The following is a 5,587-nucleotide window of genomic DNA, read 5'->3' as shown; positions in this document are numbered from 1 at the left end:
CTCCATCAGTTCTGGTATCTTTTCTAGTTAGCCCTAAAGTAATCTAAGTAATTATTTTATTTCGTAATGGTAATGTTAATGAACCCTGCGGTTTAGCTTCTTTGTGTAAGTAACTTGTAGTTCTGATGTTAAAACCAAACTTTTCAGGAATATTAGCTAACTAGCTGTGGGCTAGCTGGTTTCAGTTGCTAGCCAGGGTATGGTGGGCAATACATATTTATTCATGTGGATTATTTCTATTTTATTTTTGTCATTTGTAGAGTGTGGAAAGATTTAAAACTGTGTGACATCTATAGAATACCAAAGGTGCCAGAATTAATTAAATAAATACTCTACAATTATTATGAAATAGTATTTCAACAAAACAAAAGGGCAATAAAGTGTTCCTATTTCTACTGAAATTGCGTGGCACATACCTTTCTATTGATTTAAATGCTTTAATATGATTATGATGTACTTTATTCATCCCTAATCTCTGCCATTACAAACAATGAAACAAGAAAAGCTAAACTAGATAAAATAGGGTGATGTAATACAATGCACAATTAGACATTATGGTAAAACATTTTAACCAGTTAAGCCCCAAGCCTGTTTTTCAGGTCTCAGGCTAAAAAATGACATTCCCAGAACAACTGACTATATCTTCACTTCTAAAAGGGGTAAATGAATAATAATTGTTCTCAAAGCAATGATAATAATAGTATAGATAATAGTTGGATGTAGAAAAAGTCAGAGTCAATATAGATGTTTTTAAAGTAAATTCAGATTGAACATAGTAAAAAAGTGTAAATTATAGTGTCCGTCCAAAAAATAAACCATTACTTATAGTGAAAACCACCCTTGAATGATGGTATAGTAGACTAAAAGCTGTAGGAATCCAAACTATAACATATAATAAGTACCCTGTATCAACATTGATGCAAAACAAGTATTTCCAAGGCACACCTTTATATGATCATTATAATTATACAAAATAAGAGAATAACAGGTATGAAATAATTCCAACTCATACTACAGTTTAAAAGGGGAGTGTTTTGTAAAATATGCATAAAGAAAAGTAAATCTGTTCAGTTCTGTTTCATATGGTTTTGAAAGATGTATCCATAGATTTAGTCCCTAATTTTGCTCTCAAAGTGGACCAGATTGATGCATTTAACTTCAACATTTAAAAAAATATATTTCCCGGGGGAGCATGCCCCCGGACCCCCCTAGAGGAGGTTAGGTCCACCACCTGCCCACACCCCCCGTCAAATTGTCCCACACACATTGAGGATGCTTCCTACGCCCATGCCTGAGACACAGTTTCGTTAATATTGTTGTTTTTTGCCCCCACAGGCAGGGGCATGGGGTTTAACAGGTTTTTAAAGTATCCCATTTGTTAGTGAATTTTTATATATTTTCCTTTAGAATGGCAGGAAATTTGTATTCAAATGTTGATTTAATTTTTGGTCCCCCCCAATGTTGACTCCATGAATACGGCGGCTGTTGCTATCTGTTTTGTGTAGCGTGGTTATACAAGCAAGTCAATGCATTCATTGGGTGGTATCAGAGAGTTACACGGGTCTGTAAATGCAATGAAAATAATTGGCCACAGCAAATCATTTATATTAAACATGTAATTTTTACTTTTGAATACTTCAGTACAAAGGATGTATTGAATAATTTAAGTGATATATGTGTACACATATAAATAATTAGTCAAAACAGGGCTACATTTGATTTTAAGGTATGTGGTAAACTGAAGAGCCGTTTGGGAGCTGTTTGGGAGCCGAAAGAGCCGGCTCTTCTTGGTGAGCCGAGCCAAATGATCCGGCTCACCAAGAAGAGCCGGAATTCCCATCACTTGTGCCGCTGACGTCACACCCCCGAGGATTCTGGGAATTGGAGTCCTAGATCCAGCCACGAGTTCTAGCTTCCCGCCCCCTGCAGCAGCAATTCCTCAGGAATCGCATCTTAGCAGGTATATAATACTATTCTGCATAAGCAATGGTTTTTATGGAAATACTTGGCCTGCAGTAAGTCATATTTGAGGCATGATTATACAGAAGTTGTAAGTGTATAAGTATTTATACTACTATAAATCAATTAAATAAAAAATGGAAATAAATTAATCAATTTCCGTTACGTAAATATGAAGGGAAGCTCGATACATTTTTGACCATCATTTTAGACTTCGATCTCTTCTAACAGTGTCTTTTCTATGAATACCATGAATTATTCTCTGCCAAGCGGCCATGTACATTTAATCACCTACCAAAGAAGAGTTTTTCCTCACAGGAATTAAGCTCTACCTGCAATATTCTGCCCCCTCGCTGGGTGTGCCTCAGGAGGCTTCATGCTGCAAATCGTTTCCAAGCTTTCTAATCACAGATGTTTGTCGTCAAATGACCTTATCACAGGCCTAAATCAAGGTTTCTTAGCAGGTTATGCTGGCTCCCAGGGACCCATGTCCGTTAAAACCTGCACTCAAGACTGAAGTTTGCACTGAAGGAGCTAGGAGTATTACACGTGCTGCTATTTAAACGTTTTAAAACATGACAGGCCCCTAGCCTAGTGCTAGGAGGAATTATTCTAGCAACGTTTCTTCATTGAGCCGTTAGTTCCTCACGATTATTCTGTCAAGAGTATTAATAAAGATTGTCCCCGTTTATATGCTCTGTAGATGACATGGCAAGGAAAGCAGACATCACATATTTCTTCTGTGGCATATATATTTTAAAGTTTTACACTCAAATGTGCATTTGGTTTCCGTAGTAGCCCACGTTTCTTTGACACTTCGTCAGAAGCATTATGCTGGATCCTCTGCAACACCTGCAAGCACCCCTTGGTGTCCATCTTTTAACCATTTCCTAGTTGTTAACTTTCCCAGATAAACTTTTCAACAGCTAGGCCTACCTCTTTCAGAACAGGAACTGGAAGCCCTTCCACACGTCTAGAATTTTCGGTATCATTCTCGATAGTGTGCTGATGCAAGCTTCACTGCCACCAGACAAGCTGTCCCGCATCAGAACAGCCATAATTACAATTCATGTTATTTATTTTGCGCCTTTCCAAGTGTTCAAAGTGCTCTACGTTACAATACATATTAGACTTGTAATACATTCAATACTGATTACTGCTTTCATTTTGGTCTCCCACTGGTAGTCTTTCTAAAATAGATGTTTTATATTTATAAGGAAACTAGCTCTAGCTCTAGCCTTTCTGTCCAAACCTTAAGGCACCATAGTCTTAGGTCGCGTTCACACCCGCTTGTTTAGTACTGTTGAATCGGTCCCTGGAGAGTTAACCCCTTGATGCGGTTAGTTGGATTGGTGTGGAAGCAGTCCGATACCTCTGCTCCGCTAAAAGAGGTGGTCTTGGGTCGCTCGCTAGTAAACTCTGGAGCGGTTCATTGCCGGTGCGACGTAGTCCGCATCAAAACATGGGAAACAACTATTTGTGCGTCATCGCCTTGTTTCGCATTGTGTGCAACATCCAGTAACCTATAGGGTCATGCATTAATTCTGGTGACTGCTTACATCACTGGTCCCCTGTGTACAGAGAAAAGGCAGTGGTACAATGTCATCAGAGCCACCTGTCATCGGTGAAACCTCCTCACTGCATAACGTCTCATTATATGTGTTATAATGTTTTTAATGCACGTTGTCTGATTTATAATCATATGCGCCGGCCGCAGAGTCTGTTGATGTACTCTCCAGATTAACAGCAGTATGGAAATAACTGTCAATGCTCTATGATGCAGGCTACTGTAGAAATTGCTGGGATCTGCATTTTATCCGCTTAATTAATGTCCCGCCAATTGTTGAAAAAGCATCTCCGTACATGACTTTAGTTTACAGTAGTCCGTTTGAGGTTGGCTGGGTGAACGCGAACCCAACTTTCTGCAAATGAAACGATGTAATACACTTGCGTCTGGTGTAAAGACGTGGGCTATTCGGCATGAATGCAATCTTAGAGATGGTTATTGCTCGGATCTTTGGTCCTTAGCCCCTCTGCGATGAGTGGAATGTCATGTTCATTCTTTTATAATGACCTTGCGGTGTCTTCAGATCCCCTCTAGTTACATTTCACATGAGTGATTTTTCCCACCAGCTTGCCATGCCCTTCGTTCAACCAAATGACTCTGGATCTACACGTCAAGCCCCTCAAGGATTTCCCATATTCTGCCTCCAACCAAGAGCATGATTCAAGCTACAATTCAGCTTCGTACTTTATCTTCTTCTGTCCCATCCTCCTCTGTGTACTTATGCAATAGATATAATAGTTCTGTTTAGGGAGTTAAGGAACCCCAAATAATCATTGCTAAAACTAACACTGTTTTCTTTATCCTTTATCTTCCATGCTGAACTTCTCGCACCATTGCCCTCCGACACATGGGTCGGCACCCATGTTTATTCGATGGCTGCAAACCCAACGACGAGGGTTCTCCTCCAAGCTGCGTGATCTCTGCCTAAGCTGCGACCTGCCCCCAGATCGCTATTCCCACTGTTTAAGAATCTGCGCAGCCACAACTGCAGCTCTATATCCGCCTACCTCAACCCTGAGTATCCTGGGCCGTCTGTCATCTTCTGCCCACCAGCGCTACATGTATATCATGCTTCACAGGAATGAGATCCTTTCAGCACAAACAACCATGAACTCTTGCATTACTCAATGAATGAGTAAACGTTCAAAGATGTATATCTGTAGGATTCTGTTATTGCATACCAGGTGGTTGCTGGGTTAGATTATATGTTTTTCATTATAGTATATTCCCCTCATAGCTGCATGCTTGGGGGGGTAAGCTCATTGGCAGCCATCATATAGATGGCTGCCTAGCTGGTGCGGAGGTGAAAACACGCTGCAAACAATTGAGTTATTTTGAGTTATTTTGTAGGAATCCGGGAACTGAGAGTGTAACAATAGGGCGGGGTGACTGCGCAAATACTTTTTTTCTTACAGAAGGTAAAGAAAAAGGAAAGGGAAATGTCAACACGGTTCAGCCAGAAAGAAAAACAGAAACAGGCCGGCACAATGAATCCGCCTGAGGCAAAAATACCTGAGGAGGGAGGGGAAGGCCTCTCTGAAATATTAAAATAAATCAGAGAATTCCGCATGGAAACTGCTGGGAATTTTGGAGTATTAAAGGAGGAAATTAAGAATCGCAGAAAATGAAGACTGTGAAATCGGTATGACAAAAGTACTCCTTCACAGTTTACGCATGCAAAAGCAACTGGAAAATAAATGTGAGGAACTTGAAGGCCGGGAACGACGGAACAACCTGAGGATTTATTCAGTGCCCGAAAAATGTGAGGGAAATAGCATGATGGACTTTGTGGAAAACTTAATACGCGAGAAACTGGATGTGAGCGGCGAAATTCCCATTGAGAGCGCGCTGGGCAACGGGGCATCTCACTGAGCACAGCGACCGTCCCAGATCAATAATAGTCCGCTTCCAAAACTACAACGTGAGGCAAAGGGTGCTACAAGCCGCCTGGGCAAAGAAGGACATTAGGGTGAAAGATTGCAGGATTTTCTTTGATGAGGACTTCACCACCCAAGTGTTCAAGGAGCGCGCAAAATACAGACAAGTAAGGAAGCAGCTCCA

The sequence above is a fragment of the Gymnodraco acuticeps genome, unplaced genomic scaffold (genome assembly GCF_902827175.1).
Source record: "Gymnodraco acuticeps unplaced genomic scaffold, fGymAcu1.1, whole genome shotgun sequence".
Taxonomy (NCBI): domain Eukaryota; kingdom Metazoa; phylum Chordata; class Actinopteri; order Perciformes; family Bathydraconidae; genus Gymnodraco; species Gymnodraco acuticeps.
This window is presented reverse-complemented; position numbering follows the sequence as displayed.